We start from the raw sequence: 17,418 nt of genomic DNA, 5'->3' as shown, positions 1-17,418 counted from the left end.
AGGTCCTACTTTTTAACTTATCTCCTAACTCCCTAAATTCTGATTGTAGGACCTCATCCCTTTTTTTACCTATATCGTTGGTGCGTATATGCTCCACGACAACTGGCTGTTCACCCTCCCCCTTCAGTGTGTCCTGCAGCCGATCAGAGACATCCCTGACCCGAGCACCCGGTAGGCAACATACCATTCGGGAGTCTCGTTTTCGACCACAGAAACGCCTGTCTACTCCCCTTACAATTGAATCCCCTATGACTATAGCCCTGCCAGTCTTTTTCCCGCCCTTCTGTGCAGCAGAGCTAGCCACGGTGCCATGAGCCTGGCTACTACTGCCTTCCCCTGGTGAGTCATCTCCCCCAACAGTATCCAAAACGGTATACCTGTTTTGGAGGGAGATGACCGCAGGGGACACCTGCACTGCGTTCCTGCTTTTTCTCTGCCTTTTGGTCACCCATTCCCTGTCTCCGTCACCAATCCTAATCTGCGGTGTGACCAACTCACTGAACGTGCTATCCACGATCTCCTCAGCATCGCGGATGCTCCAAAGTGAGTCCATCCGCAACTCCAGAGCCGTCATGCGGTCTAACAGGAGCTGCAGCTGGATACACTTCCTGCACATGAAGAAGTCAGGGGCATCGGCCGCGTCCCTGAACTCCCACATTGCGCACGAGGAGCATAACACGGGTCTGGGATCTCCTGCCATTTTTACCCTTTTTTGACGAGTCTTCACATTTTAACTCTGAGACCTGTCCATATTTGCAACTGGTATAGCCATCAGTTCTGTGATTTTGAGCTTGTTTAATTTACAGGATTATAATTATCAGATGACTTGTATCAAAATAACATGGGGCAGGCGGCCTGTGGCGCAGTGGTTAGCACTGGGACTACTACGGCACTGAGGACCTGGGTTTGAATCCCCGCCCTGGGTCATTGTCCGTGTGGAGTTTGCACATTCTCCCGATGTCTATGTGGGTTTCACCCCCACAACCCAAAGATGTGCAGGTTAGGTGGATTGGCCATGTTAAATTGCCCCTTAATTGGAAAAAAAAATTGGCTATTCTAAATTTATAAATAAATAAATAACATGGGGCATATTTTTCTCAATTAATTATGATAAAGACAAGTCAATACCATGACACATGCTAGGCAAAAAAAAATGGATTAGATCCAATGACATTTAATTTTATTACTTGACAATTTGTTGTCCTAGCAGAGGTTTATTTAAATTTTTTTGATGCACATCTATTCTGAATAATTACACGTGAAACTTGAGATTTCATCATCAAATGCACCCTTGAGGGAATGTTTGTGGCTATCCATGGCTTTCTTACAATGAAAGAGACTTGTAGAAAACTGCAAGAAAACTGAAGAAGGCACACATGGTCTAATATGATGTAAAACATATGTACAATATTTACACGAAATACATGATATACAATTGTAAATACTAAATGCAATATTAATACATAATATAGTACATTATACTATATTATCCTCAGATAATGGAGCAGTGTATGTCCAAATGTAGCAAGACCTGGACAAGATCCAGGCTTGGGCTGACAAGTGGCAAGTTACATTCACGCCACACAAGTGCCAGGCAATGAGGATCTCACCCTTGCCCTTGACATTCAATGGCATTACCATTTCTGAATCACCCACAATCAACATCCTGAGGATTACCATTGATCAGAAACTGAATTGGATTAGCCATATTAATACTGTGGCTACCAGGTCTGATCAAAGACAGGAATCCTACAACGAGTAACTCACCTCCTGATCCCCCCTCCCCCTAAAGCCTGTCCACCATCTACAAGGCACAAGTCAGGAGTGTAATGCAATACTCTCCACCTGCCTGGATGAGTGCAGCTCCAACAAGACTGAAGAAGCTCGAAACCATCCAGGACAAAGCAGCCCCCTTGATTGCTTTCCCTTTCACAAACATTCAAACCCTCCATCACCGACGAACAGTGACATCCTTGTGTACCATCTACAAGATACACTGCAGTAACTCGCCACAGTTCCTTATTCAGCACCTTCTAAACTCACGACCACTACCACCTAGAAGGACAAGAGCAGCAGATACCTGGGAACACCACCACCTGGAGGATCCCCTCCAAGTCACTCACTACCCTGACTTGGAAATATATCGCCGTTCTTCACTGTCGCTGGGGCAACATCCTGGAACTCCCTCCCGAACAGCACAGTGGGTGTACCTACACCTCGAGGACTGCAGCAGTTCAAAGAAGGCAACTCACCACCACCCACCTTCTGAAGGGCAACTAGGGATGGGCAATAAATGCTGGGCTAACCAGTGACGGCCACATCCGTAAGTGAATAAAATATAACCCCCACCGCCTCACCCTTGTCAAAGACTAATCCATCACTTTCTCCTTCACTTGTTCCATGGTTCAGTCTGTTTCTGACAGATTGTAGTAGCCAGTTCAAAGAGATACTGATCTTAGTGATAGAGTGTGAGCAGATGTCAAAGAAAGATAGAGGGAAACAAAAGAAAGAACCACAGAAACACTAGGAAGAAGAGCTTTCAATATATGTCTGCGAGAAGTACCATGAGAGGATTAGTCGGTACTGATAAACTTACAATTAGGATGTTGTATCGAACTCCTAATATTACTGATTGGACTGTTGGTGTCAACTAATTTTAGTTCCCAATCCTTCCGACATGAATGTTTAACCATGGCATTTTATGCACTCTGTCTTTATCCTGGTTTTGATGCTTGTACAACAAAACCGAGCTCTACTCTGCTCCAACACCAGCAACATTCCTTGCCTTTTTCACTCCACCGTTTGACCCTTGAACCTTGTTCTGTTCTCTTTCTAGTTCTGTTAAATGCCTTCTGACCCAGAGCCTCATCATAGTCCCTCCTTTTCCCATCCTTGAGATTGCCGTGCTCTCTCCCAGTCTTGTTGCATCGCTCTCACTCCAGTTTTGACTTTGTCATACAGCATCCCTACCTTTCTGCAAGCTTCTCTCGCATCTACATATATTGTGATTATCAGACACATCAGTGGTGGGGCTCTTAGTCCAAGACAATATCATCGGAATGCCATCTACCAGGGGTACAAAAGGGTATCTACATCCAGATCCTGAGTCATTTCATCTGCTCCCTCCTCCAATTTATTTTATCCACATTCTCCTTTTAGCATCTTCGGAACAGACTCTCTCCACATGGACAAGACCCCAACTCCAACCAAACCTATATTTGTTTTATCTTGCTCTGTGCCCTGCCTATTAAAAGTGTGCAGTATGTAATGTAATTGAGTTGTAAAGGGTTAGGTGTGATCTGTGTACAAATTGGAAATCAAAAAAGAGGAGCTGCCTGGACAGATTCTTCAGGTGGTGAGGGAAAATGTGGAAGAAATAGACAACAATGTAAATATATGACTGCTGAATAGAGAGAACAGGAATTGAAGATGAAAAAATACACTATTTTGAGAACTAACGAATTAAGCAGGAATGTTGTTGTTGTTTTGCTTTGCAGACAATGCTAACATGGGACCTTAGCTGGAATTTCTCAAAATTCAAAATAAATAATTAAAATGCAAGGATGTTGATCATAATTCTGGAAACATTAGTTGATTTAATAAAAAAGCTTAATACTTAAAAATGCCATTGGTTGCCCGAGATTGTGGTGTATAAGACTTACCTGGCAGGGGTGAAACCATGACCAAGAAGGTAGTTCTCTCAGGTCGAGGCTAGCCCTTGCACTTCGGGTGTGCTGACACCTGCGACGTCCCCAAATGCGGGATACTCCATTGCAAAATTTGTGGTGGAGAAGACGACCCAATTGTATTTGATGTTACAATGTATGTTTTGACCTATACTCAGCATATGAGTTGACCTTCATGCCCCTTTCTGCTAGTACATTTTGTCAGTCTACCCAGATTATGACAGGTTGGAAAGTATCATTTTAATAAAATGCTGTAAAACGATGGTTTACAAAATAAATTATTTATTGAAACAATGTTAAGAATTTAAATAAAATGTATGTTCATTTCTTTGCCCTGGTTATTAACAGTTTTCTTACTGCTGCATGTTGTTGCACTTCAAACTTGAGTCAACTAACGTTCCAGACAAAACACTCAAACTCACAAATTATCGTACAACAACCTCCTTTACCAGGTTACCACTCGATACTACGTATCAAAACTCTGTTCTCCAAAAGGTATCAAAACTCATAGCTTGGACCTAAATACTGCCTATTAAGAAGTGAATTGATCAGTTTCCCTCTTGTTGGAATCCATTGTCCTCTGAGCCTGGAACCAGGGTGCTGTTTTTTAAGAAGGTTACTCCTGCAGGCTATCGTTCCATAGGTTCATTTCTCTCTCCTTGTACAGATCTTTCCACTGATCATGCTTCCCGACATGTACCTAACAGGACAATCTCTAATCAATCGCTGTCTTTTTGTCACAAATGCCCAAGGAGTCGTGACTCTCAGGGGTCGTATTTCTCTTAAGCGCACGACATAGGGGCCTGTGTTCAATCACTGTCTGTTCAAGGCATAGCAACAGCCACTGTCCAATTGATTCCTGTGCCTATTCCTCACTGCAGCCTTGCTGCTCCCACCTCCCACAGTCCTTAGCCTGATACAGAGTTAGAGCTTTTAACCATCTGGCCTTGCTGGTGTCTTCATGCATATTGATCAGGCCACAAGCTGAACTTTAAAATCACCCAGTGGATTTCATGAGTGGCTTGTGTAAATTTTATAAATGTGGTGTGAAGATTAACGCAACCTGCAATAGTTTTTCCGGGATGTTGTCATTAATTAAACTTGAGGACCGATGAACAGTAAAAGCGTGTTCAAGGTGATTGGAGTTGGGTTTTGGTGTATGTACGAAATGAGGTAATGAATTAATAATTTTTATTTTGACAATGCACAATTTTGATTTGAAGGCAGGAGCATGGATTTTGTGGAGTTACAATTGTGTCAATTTGTCAAATACAGATCAACGGTCCCCAATGTTTTTCTTGCAGTGGTTTGTAATAAAGAGGGAGGAGAGTAATTTTTCACAGGAGAAGTTGATATATGTTCAGTATATCTTTCCTTTGTGTGCAGTTAGATGGATGGAAAGTGATTTATTTTCTTTTGGCACCAGTGTTTATTCCAAGCCATCAAATTAGATTTATCAAATATGGTGGAATATTGAAAATATTCCACCTCCCCAAAAAGAGGAGACTTTGGCTTTATCACACAAGTGTTACACATAATTCCAGCGCCTCCCCATGGAGAGCTTTGCATTCTTTGCTGCTGCTACTTGGCTGGACAGATTTTATATTCGGTGCATAAGTTGGTCCCTGTTTTTGGAAGAGTTTTTTTGAAGCTTCACAGGTCGACTTGTACGCTGTGATTTAAAAAAATTATCCTTTGAAATGACTTGCGGTTTTAGAAATTCTGTTGGTGATGGTGATATATGAATGGTAAATACATTTGTAATGAATTTCTCCCACCTCAGCAGAAATATTAAATAATTTTAAATAATTGGCTGTTGTCTCTTAAATTAGCAGAAAAGCAAAATTTATGTCAAATTAAGACCATAAGATATAGGAGCAGAATTAGGCCATTTGGCCCATCAAGTCTGCTCCGCCATTCAATCATGGCTGATATGTTTCTCATCCCTAATCTCCTGCCTTCTCCCCATAACCGTTGATCCTCTTATTAATTAAGAACTTATCTATCTCATTTCATCATTTCTAATCTTATCTTGAAACATTCATTACCAGCAGGTCTGTCCTGCTGTTTCTCAGTTAGGAAATGTGAGCACATTCTCCCCGTGTCTGCGTGGGTTTCTTCTGGCTGCTCTGGCTTCTTTCCACAAGTCCAGAAAGACGTGCTTGTTAGGTGAATTCTAAATTCTCCCTCCGTGTATCCGAACAGGTGCCGGAGTGCGGATTTTTACAGTAACTTCATTGCAGTGCTAATGTAAGCCTACTTGTGACACTAATAAAGATTATTATTATTAGAAAGCTTGCACCTTTATAGGAAATGCAAGACATTTAATATAATAGATGATGGAGCCACTGAAAACTATTTGTGCATTATGTTCAAGTGAGAGTTATGATTTAAAGGGCAAAGTTGTGCTTATCTCTCTACATTCTTGTAGCAAAATAATATTCCTTTGAGTGGATTCCGCAGATGATGAACATGCATTTCAGTTGTAATATTTATAAGCCTAGCCATTAAAGCTCACCTTCAATTTTTCTCAACAGGTGTGGAGGAGGAAATCAATGGTTTTGTGTCATTTTCTACATAATCTCAACTGAAGGCTCCAGGAAAAACTAAATAGAATTAATTATCTGCAAATGTTTGGCAATGAATAGTATTCGTCATCCCGTATTATTGACAGAACTATATCTAAATTCCTCACATTTTTCACAAATCAATTGTCCTTTTCCATTTCATATCTCAAGGCTGACTTTATACAGTAGAACCAATAAGGTACCATCTGACACAGCTTATTTTCTGTAAAAGGTATTTGGATAAAATGAATCATGCTGACATTTAATATTTAAAGACAGTTTTATGGCATTGAGGGTTATTGCTCTTGGTAAGAATTATTAGAAAAGAAAAGATTAAATAAAAACTTTAAACTGCTTAAAATCAAAGTTTTTCATAGGCACCTCTGGTGGCTCAATTATTACGTGCATACTGCCAGCACAATCATGAGCAATTTGATTAGCAAGGTTTCAGGTTTACTCCCAAACCTCTGAATCATCTAAATTAGTAGCGCATAAAGTCATCACTGGAATAGGGAACTAAATTAACCATGGTTCCTGCTCCTGATCACTGGTCCTTGACTTAACTGGGAAGTGCATGAATAGATATTGGGTGAGGGCAGTATTAAACCTGACAGTGGGGTACACCATGGAGTGAATGGGTTTCCAGCATTCATTGTCATGCCTCACGTACAAAGATTAGCCATTTGTCCAGTTTACAATAGTGCTGTCTGAAGTTGTACCTGAATAATATTTTGAAATTGCACGTGGAGAATGCAACTTTGAAAAATAACGCAACCAGAATTTCGAGAAGCTAAAGCTAGGAGTGTCACGGTCGCACAGTGGTTAGCACGGTAGCACAGTGGTTAGCCCTGTAGCTTCACTGCGCCAGGGTCCCAGGTCTCGATTCCTGGCTTGGGTTTCTGTCTGTGCAGGGTCTGCATGTTCTCCCCGTGTCTGCATGGATTTCCTCCGGGTGATCTGGTTTCCTCCCACAAGTCCTGAAGACGTGCTGTTAGGTAATTTGGACATTCTGAATACTCCCTCCGTGTACCCGAACAGGCACCGGAATGTGGTGACTAGGGGATTTTCACAGTAACTTCATTGTAGTGTTAGTGTAAGCCTACTTGTGACAATAAAGATTATTATTATTAAACAAATATATTCAGACAATCTACTGTACATCTGACTTAGACTATGATAAATATTCAGCTGGGAGTCACAACTCTGGAAAAAATACCAAGTCTGATCTCAGGATTTTTGCTGAGGCCTTAAAAGATTTTAATGAAGAAATTAAAAATCACAAGACAATTCAATTTTTGAAGAATATTATTGGGAAATGTAATCTTTTGAATTTTTAAAATGTTGTTCAAACCCCATATTCTGTAAATTAAATATTTCAGTTACTGAAGAAAGAAAATAATTTTTGTTTGAAGGTATTTGGGGTGATAACACGCCTGCATGCCATTACAAGAAGGAGACGAAGGGAGTTTTGACAGGGATGAGAAATTTGTACCTTTTGGACAAGGGACTTCGATTATTTTAATTTATTTTCCTGATGTCTGCCTCCCCTGGGCTTCCAGCTCCTCCAATATGGCCTAAGCCAGGAGGAGAGCATCTCAGCACAGAAAGTGCCTCACTCAATAATGAGGCAGGCAACAGCATGGCGGTACTGTCAATCATCCTATAGAGAGGGTATGCTCTGCTGCAGGCCTGACGGGCAGTGAGTGGTGGTGAAGAGAAGCGGATTCGGAGTCTGATGCAGAAGTTATTTTTTCCTCTGGAACACTTGAAAACAGTGGCTACAAAGGGTGTAAATGAAGATGTCAAAACTGGAAACTCCTGAAGTTAGTGAGGTAGATTCTGTCCTGTTCATTAGTTTGTGAAGTGAGATGTTTAAACTTGTGCCTTGAAAGCAGTCGATGACTTTTCACCTCCAGCATTATAGAGATTACAGAATTCTATGTTGCATTAAAAAAGTTCACAAGACACTTTTTTCTTTATGCAGTGAGATGTTGGCGACGATTCTCCAAAATGGAGCCCAAGTCTTCTCGCCGTTGTGAACGCCGTCGCGTTACACGACGGCGCAAAGCGGTCACGAGGATGACCGATTCTGTCCCCCACAGGGAGCCAGCACGGCACTGGAGAGGTTCACGCCGCTCCAGCCTCCCTCACGCGCCAACCTGCGCATGTGCGGGGGACTTCTTCTGCGTGCCGGCCCCGACTCAACATGGCATACCGGGGCTGGCCGCGCAACAAAGTAGGCCCGTGGTTTGGGGGGGGGAGGGAGGAGTGAGCGAGGCCGGCCCGCCGATCGGTGGGCCTGATTGCGGGCCAGACCCCATTGGAGGCCCCGTCCCCCCGGCCCTTCGCGCAGAGTTCCCACCGGCAGCGACCAGGGGTGAACGCCGCCAGCGGGACTCTGTTGTATCCACGCCGATTCCAGGAGCTGGCGCCGCGTCAAACATGCCACGTAAATGGCGCCGATTCTCCGCACTTCGGAGAATTGCGTGCCGGCTTTGGGACATCGTGGCGTGGTTGCGATGATTCTCCAGCCCGGCGCTGGGGTCGGAGAATCTCCCCCGTTATACTGCAGTCGACTTTAAAATGCAGGATGTTTCACTGTTTGACCAATGCAAAGGAAAAAAAATGTTGAACAGGCAATCTTTCTTAAACAATGCAACATCAGTTTATTGAGAATCAGGCATGCCGTTATTGTGGAAAAGTGTTATTCATTAACCAAAGTACTTTTAGGAAATAAACTCAGAACAAACTTGTTTAGATGAATAAGAATTGTGTGTGTCATGGCTCGCTGCACCCACATATGTATAGTCTACCCAATACACACACAAGTGATGTCCCTTTACGCTCTACTTTATCGATGACCGGCGGTACTGCACAACAAAATTGGGTGAATTGTTGCAACCAGTCATGAGCAAGATTTCTACATACACGAGGAAGGATTTCTTCACGTTTGCGAAGACCACACAGGGCTTGCATATCCATACCAATGGCGTTTTCATGTGCTCATTTGACATTGTTAGCCTATTCACCAACGTTCCATTGAATGATGCAGTAGATATTTGTGCGGCAGCACTGTATCATGGTAATGTGGACCCACCACCATTGCGTGAATCAGTTTTCATCAAACTTATAAACTCGACAACTTCCGCAGTTGAGTTTAGGTTTAACGACACCGTATATCTGGAAAGGTTCCAGTGGATTGGAAAGACGCTAATGTGACGCCCCTATTCAAAAAGGGAGAGGGGCAAAATGTAGGAAACTATAGACCAGTTTAGCTTTATCTCTGTGGTGGGGAAGTTGCTGGAATCAATCATTAAGGAGGCGATGACTGAACATTTAGAAAGACAAAGCTCAACCTACCATTGCCAGCATGGTTTTATAAAGGGTAAGTCATGCTTGACAAATTTGCTTGAGTTCTTTGAAGATGTAACCAGCAAGGTGGATAACAGGAAACCTGTGGATGCATACCTTGACTTCCAGAAGGCGTTTGACAAGGTGCTGTATAAAAGACTGATCCAGAAGGTGCGACTGCAGGGGGTTGGGAGTAAAATACTAGATTAGATTGAGGATTGGCTGACTGACAAAAAGAAGAGGGTTGGGAGAAATGGGTCCTTCTCTGGCTGGCGAACTGTAACTAGCAGGGTGCTAGAGGGGTCTTTTCTCGGACTTCAACCTGTTTTCAATCTATGTAGACGGGAGTCTGTTTACAATCTATATAAATGATCTGCAAGCAGGGACAGTTTAGAAGGATGAGATGGGATCTGATAGAGGTATATAAATTACTAAAAGGGCTTGATAAAGTAAATGTAGACCAAATTTTCCCCCCAGGTGTGGAAGTCTAGAACGAGAGGTCACAGATATAGGTTGTGAGGTGGTAGATTTAAAACAGATAAGGAGGAACTAGTTCTTGCGGAGAGTGGTGAAGTGGAACTCGCTGCCCCATAGTACGATGGAATCTGAGTCATTAAATGGTTTTAAGAAAGAGAGATATATTTCTAATATATCTATATTTTTAATTTTTAAATGGATTAAAGGGATATGGGGAACAGGTACGAAGGTGGATTTGAGATCAGCCATGATCTGATTGAACGGTGGAACAGGCTCAAAGGGCTGAATTGCCTACTACTGCTCCTAATTCTGATTTTCACTGGTCAAATATGCATTTGATTCTTACAGATCCATACACTATAATATTAGCCTTATTGGCAACCCTGTAAATAGGGCCTAAGCCATTTCTTCACCATGCAAGCTTGATGCAAAAATAGGGGATCCTGATAGGATAGCTATCCTGATTCAGATAATTTTACTTTGTACATCGCACGAACACATGAATGGACTGAAGGCCTTGAGAATTGCCCAGTCCTCCCCTGATTACCCTGGAATAGCAAGGTATCTCAAAAATTTCAGAGACAGATGAAGCTAGTTGTTTCATGCTGCTACTATGCTGCAGCAACTCTAGTGGATGATGCCATCAAGCCAAGAAGAGGTTCTGCCTATTACATGAATGAGTAATGTGATATATGTATTTCAGTTGCAGTGTGATGCTAGGTATGTAGGTCGTACGTTCCAAAGATTTACTGATTGTATCAAACAGCATGTCCCTTCCACTGTTCACAATGAGCAAGATACAGACCGTACCCAACCAGCCTGTCCTTGCAAAATTCAAAACGCCGTGGCCAATATTAGATGTGTTTCTGCGATTGAGCAACATTGGCTAAATAATCCTCAGTGTGCTATGAATTATGCTGACAACCCATTTAAGATTGTCAGTTGGGCTAGCAGTGTGCCTCATCTGTGTTTACTGGAAGATACATTTATTAATACGAGGTGGTCTTTGCACACGTTGTACATATTTCAGCTGAACAAAATAAATGACAGCCATTTGCTGGTTCATTCCCGAGAGCAATGCCATGACCAATCAAAGTCAAACTGCCTGGTTTAAATTTCAAACAATGTTCGGCAGTTAACTGTCAGTAATCTTAAACTAGTGTATTCTCCATTACAACACCTCTACCAGGCAACACACACTTCTCATACAGTATAAATAAGTTGATTTCCATTGCATTGTATTCTCGTGAATGTCCTTATGAGTGGAAGACAAAAAGCTTCAACAAAAAATGTCTCCCATTTATCAGCAGTACTCGAGTATTACTCGACTTGTGTGGGTATTTAACATTGAAGTTTTCATTGGTGACATTTCCAATGGGGCATGTCGTTTGATTTATGGAAGATTTTTAACATTATAGATAAAATGAATATTTTGATTCTTGCATTTATCTGCTGAAATTACACTTATTTGGATATTGTTTCAGAATTGTCCACAAGTGTGTTTGTAATGTGACTGCACTTATTTTGTATAGTTTCATCTGCTAGTTACAGTAAAAGTCAATTAACATTAACAAAGCAAGTTACGGGATATGACCTCAGGCATGGATTAATTTCCGAAATAATCTAATGGAAAAACTAGTTTATAAGATGTAATTCGGATGTGTGCTATTGCTTTCTATATTGTTAGTGATTTTAAGTGATCTATATAGCTATCAATATTCTTTATACAATGCAAACTAAATGAATTCAGAGCACAAGCATCGTTTTGCACGTTAAAATCCAGTGGAAGTACAAAATACTGACATAGATATTAATTTGTTTTAGTGGATAAATAAACCACATGATGTATTTCACTGGGCCACACAGTATTGGTTGCATATTTGACTTGTATTTAACTTTCCTTCATTATTGTTTTAAGCTGCTGGTGAGAGAAGAATTTATATTAATGCTGGTACATTTGTTAAAGAGAAGCATACAGTATAAAAGTAATTTTCTTCAACGTCTTTTGAAAATCTGTACAGTCTTCATCTGCTTTCCTTTATCCAGTTAGTTACTGCCTCAACATGAATCTTGGTGAATTTACCAAACATGCCTTGCTTTTAACAAATTTGTGCCTGACAAATATGCATACATGAGTTTGGAAACTTCTGATGTAAATCTTCTGGTACAATAGCCTTACATTAAATCTAAACACAACTGTTATTGGAATAATTGAACAGATTCAGTCATTGACAAATCATGGAATGTTTTACAGTACATTGCTGCTTGTAGGTTGGCCGTATCACTGCAATCAGTGCCTCAATGGAACTTACAGCTCATGAATAGATTATTTCTTGATAATCAAAGCACTACAAAATTAAGATAATGCCTTTGACATCACGACACTTGGAAGGCAGTATTTTTACAGACCAGCAACTTGGGTATTACTGAAAAAGGAGAAGTTCTGTCAAAGCTTTTTGTTTTGAAACTCATCAGGAGAGATAGTAAGAATCTCTCCTGATGATTATGGTATGCTAAGAATTACACTAGCAACCAATTTATTATTTTAAATAATTAATTTGTAAGTGGCTTCTTTTTGTTCAGTAAGTTGTTTCTTCAGATTTCAACATTTTATTGAATTTCATGTATTACGTTGCACCAAAACCTATCTTTCCAAAATTTGCTCATCAGGTCCGAGTGAAAAAAAATTGAAATGTGGCCCCACATGTTTGGACAAGCCTGCTTTAGCATAATACAACAATTTCAAAGCAAGCACTAAATTAGGAATCTGCAAATGCGAGTTTTTTCCAATCCTGTATATAACCTGTTAAATTTCATGATATGTTCTTCTAAGTAAAAACTGTGACCACCCTTCTAAATTTATCAAAGCCTGACCATGCCTCATATGCATTTAACAGATGCTCATTCTTATAAATATTGCCTACAAATTTTAATAATTTATGTAACCCTGCAGCACGGTAGCATAGTGGTTAGCACAGTTGCTTCACAGCTCCAGGGTCCCAGGTTCGATTCCCGGCTTAGGTCACTGTCTGTGTAGAATCTGCACGTTCTCACCGTGTGTACGTGGGTTTCCTCCGGGTTCTCCAGATTCCTCCCACAGTCCAAAGATGTGTGGGTTAGGTGGATTCTCCATGCTAAATTACCCTTAGTGTCCAAAAAGGTTAAGTGGGGTTACTGGGTTGCGGGGATAGGGTGGAGGTGTGTGGGCGTGAGTAGGGTGCTCTTTCTAAGGGCCGGTACAGACTCGATGGGTCAAATGACCTCCTTCTGCACATTAAGTTCTATGATTCCTCTGTGTCCAATTAATGAGCCTCTAGTTCCCAAAATACTTTGCACCTGATCCGGCCTCTTGTAGAAGTGCACCTGATCCTGTTTCTTGTGAAAAGTGCAAGTGCTAAAGCTATACTTTGTTTTTTCTTTATTAACGATGTAACCCATGTCCACATATCCACCTAATTTTTCCATTTGTCAGAAGGTTCCACTTCTCGGAACAACGGGGGAAAATCATATCCTGATACCTTGGGCGGAATTCTCCCAGGCCAGGCCGGAGAATCCCCGCGAATGGGCCACGCTGCCCCAATGCCGGCACGCGATTCTCCACAGTGTGGAGAATCGGCGCCATTGCCGCCGGCGTGGTTGGCGCGGCACCAGTTGCGGCTGCTCTACACGGCCGGCCCACCGATTCTCTGGCCCAGATGGGCCGAGCGTCCGTAAGAAAAGAGCCAAGTCCCGCCGGCACCGTTCTAACCTGCTCTGGGCTGGTGGGACATTGGCGTGTAAGGGTCCGGTGGTGGCCTTTAGGGGAGGAGAGGGGTTCCGACCCTGGGGGGGGGCTTCCAATGTGACCTATCCCACGATCGGGGCACACCGAACGGTGGGCCGGCCTCTGTGGCTGGGAACCTCCTTTCCTACGCGCCGGCCCCTGTAGTCCTGTGCCATGTTGCGTCGCAGCCGGCGGATTGAAGGAGACCACTGCGCATGTGCGCGTTGGCCCCGGCGGCACTGCACATGTCCTTATTGGCGCCGGCACAACTGCGCACGCGTGGATCCCGCGGCCATAGTTCGCGCCGGGATCTGCAACTGGAGCGGTGCCGACGGCGTGGACACTCTACCGTGGGATTGGAGAATCCCGCCCCTTGTACCTGGTTTCAGCCACCCTTCTCTAAAGTAACTCCAAATACAAACTTCTGTCTGGAAATAAGTCTTGGTTTCCAATCTTCATCTTTTGACCTACCATTCTCTGCTACCCATGTTAATCAATTCTAGGTTCGTTGGTGAAGTCAAAACAACTTTTCTGTTTATTGAATTTGTTCAGTTTCGTAGATCTCCTCTCACACCTGGGACGGGATTCACCCCTACCTGGCAGGGCAGGGGTCCCGGCGTGATGGAGTGGCGTGAACCACTCCGGCATCGGGCTGCCCCAAAGGTGCGGAATCCTCCGGGACTAGGCCCGCCATGGAGTGGTTTGTGCCCTGCCGGCCAGCGGGAAAGGAGCTTGGCGCCACGCCAACTGGCGCTGAAGGGCCTCCGCCGGCGCGAGTTGGCGCATGCGCAGGAGCACCAGCGTGTGCTGGCATCATCCCCACACGTGCGCAGAGGGATTTGCTTCCGCACCAGGAATGGCGGAGGACCACAGCCTCCGGTGCGGAAGGATAGAGTGCCCCCACGGCACAGGCCCGCTCGCGGATCGGTGGGCCCCGATCGCGGGCCAGGCCACCGCGGGGGCACCTCCTGAGCCAGATCCCCCCACGCCCTCCCAAGAACGCCGGAGCCCGCCCGCGCCGCCTGGTCCCGCAGGTAAGGGACCTACTCTAATTTATGCCGGCGGGACTGGCAACGGACGGGGGAGACGTAGGCCCATCGCGGGCCTGAGAATTCGTGGAGCCCCGGGGCCCATTGAGTCGCGCCGGTCCACGCCATTCTCCGAGGCGGGCGGTGCCACTCACGCCGGGGCAATCTTTGGAGGACGGTGGGGGCTGACTCCCGACGATTCTCCGACCTGGTGGGCGGTCGGAGAATCCCCGCCCTGGTGTCCCAGCTGTCCCCTAATGATGTGTTCTCAAAGTACTTAATTGAACAACGTCTTTCATCTGTGTACCTTAATCTAATAGGAGAGATGTTTTTGACTCGAGATCTTCTTCCCCCTGCATCCAGCTGTGGTATCGTGCAAAGGCAAGCAGCCTCCTCTCAGTTGGCCACGCAAATCCTCTGTTGTCTGATCATTCTTTGTGAAAGTCGGTAAAATTATATCTTTAATGGGAAAGACCCCATGGATTCACAGGATGTATTTGTAAAGGGATAGGCAGTAAGGGGGTCTGACTTTGCCCAATCTTATTTTATTACTGGATGGCAAATATTAAGAAGGTGCAGGGGTGATACAGTGCCATGGAGTGTGTGTGTGGACGTATGGAATGGAGTGCCTGTAGAGGTTCCAGTTTGATAGCCTTGGTTACAGCTCCCTTTCTGTTCTCCTCTGCAAAATGGACTTCCAGTCCAGTGCCAGTGGCTACCTTGAGAAAATGGAGAGTTTAGGCAGCTTTTTATGTTGCTGTTGGCCCCAATCTGTAAAAGTCTTTGTTTTCTACTGGCGGCCTTGAACTCCTCATTTGGGACATGGAGGGGGGAGGGACTGGAGCGATTTGGGGATTTGTTTATAGATAGGAAGTTCGCTGGAAGATGGGAATTTCTTCCTTCCCCTTAGCATCCTCGTTGATGGATAGGGCTCTTTCAGTGGTAGAAGTAGTGGAAGGGAAGATGTTGGATATTTATAGTTGGCTTGTGTCGATGGAACAGGTTCCACTGGATGAGGACCGGTGGGAGAGTGAGCTGGAGGTGTGGAGAGGGGAGGGCCGTTGTGGAGCGAGGCTCTACACAGTCAACTCCACCTCCTCGTGTGATAGGCTCATCCTGATTCTGTTTAAGGTGGTTCATAGAGCACATCTGACCAGAGCGAGGATGAGTGGGTTCTTCTCGGAAGTAGATTATAGATGCGAGCGGTGTTCTAGGGGTCTGCCGCATCATGCGCACACGTTCTGGTCTTGTTTTGAGCTTTTGGGTCTCCTTCTCCAGCACCATGTCAGGAATTCTTGGTGTTGAATTGGAACCTTGACGTTTGGTGGCTATCTTTGCGGTTTCATATTTACTGGAGCTGCAGACGGGGGTGAAGGTGGATGTCCTTGCCTTCACCTCACTAATAATCCAAAGGCAAATTGTGTTTGGATGGAAGTCTTTGGTCCCGTCCAGTGCTGCGGTGTGGTTAAGTGACTTCTTGGAGGTCTTGCGTTTATAAAAAATTAAGCGTATCTTGAGGGGGTTGACAGAGGTTTTATCTGAGGTGGCAGCCGCCCACTTCCTACATCAGGGATCTGGTCAGCAGCAGATGTTGGGGGGGAAGTGGGGTGGGATCTAGATGATTGTTTTTCATTCTTTTTGAGTTTGGTTTTGTGGGGGTTGAAATATTGTAATTGTTGCGTGAATATGGTTGTGATGGTGTTATTTTGGGAAAAACGTTTCTTAATAAAAATAAATATTTTAAAAGGACGAAAGAGAGGATAGAGTGCAGATTAACACGGATTGTGCCTCGAATGGGGAAGTACAAATGTGAAGAAAAATATTTGGGCTGTTTTCATTGACACAAAGATTACAAAATGATTTGATTGAGCTGCTTAAAATTATGAAAAAATGGGATCAGAGTTGATAGAAACAGGATGGTCCAAAATTTGCTGCATTAATAACATGTGAATGATGCCTGTTATTACTTATTACAAACTGGTCAGCAACTTGTGGTTATGAAGAGAAGCCTCATGAATTGCCGTAGGTTGCAGGAGATTCATGCTGCTGCACCATTAGCAACTCATTTAACAGCATCTCACCCTCAATTCCCCCATGAATTTTATGAATTTGCTCTGTTTGCACATTAATTGCCCATTTTAATTGCCCATTAAACTCACCAGTTTAAATCTAGTATTTAATTTGTTTTGCTGCTCATGGCTTCACCTCCATTCTGTATTGCTGTAAATACCCTTTCTCCTGTTGAGTAAATTTCACAGTTTCCATGTCCTTGGATAGACAATTGTATCCTTGGTCTGGTTTGGTTAACCTTGTCAAAAACTCCATTGCCTGATCCTAATAGCTTCTCTGTCTTTTGAATACCAACAGGTGTAAATTGTCGAGCCAGAAAAAAATCTGTGTTGTAAAGCATTTTACCCTCTGGATTCAGTTTTTTCCTTTAGTGGTTCTTTAAAGCCAAATCTTACATTGTCATCAGGGTGTTGACAGTCTTTAGATCACCCTATTCAGATTTTATCTTTTGAGCTCCCTTTTCTTTCCAAATTTGA

The 17,418-nt window shown here is 43.5% G+C and overlaps 1 protein-coding gene and 1 non-coding gene across 7 annotated transcripts in view; both read left to right on the top strand.

Annotated features, from left to right (window-relative positions):
• pam (peptidylglycine alpha-amidating monooxygenase) overlaps positions 1–17,418 on the top strand; it is a 351,236-nt gene that overhangs the window by 86,405 nt on the left and 247,413 nt on the right. The window lies entirely within an intron of this gene.
• LOC119970808 lies at positions 3,655–3,812 on the top strand. Its single transcript, XR_005461678.1, has one exon. It is a non-coding gene; the product is annotated as a U1 spliceosomal RNA (small nuclear RNA).

The sequence above is a fragment of the Scyliorhinus canicula genome, chromosome 8, assembly GCF_902713615.1.
Source record: "Scyliorhinus canicula chromosome 8, sScyCan1.1, whole genome shotgun sequence".
Taxonomy (NCBI): Eukaryota; Metazoa; Chordata; class Chondrichthyes; order Carcharhiniformes; family Scyliorhinidae; genus Scyliorhinus; species Scyliorhinus canicula.
Note: the sequence above shows the minus strand (reverse complement) of the source record. Positions and strands in the feature narration are given on the sequence as shown.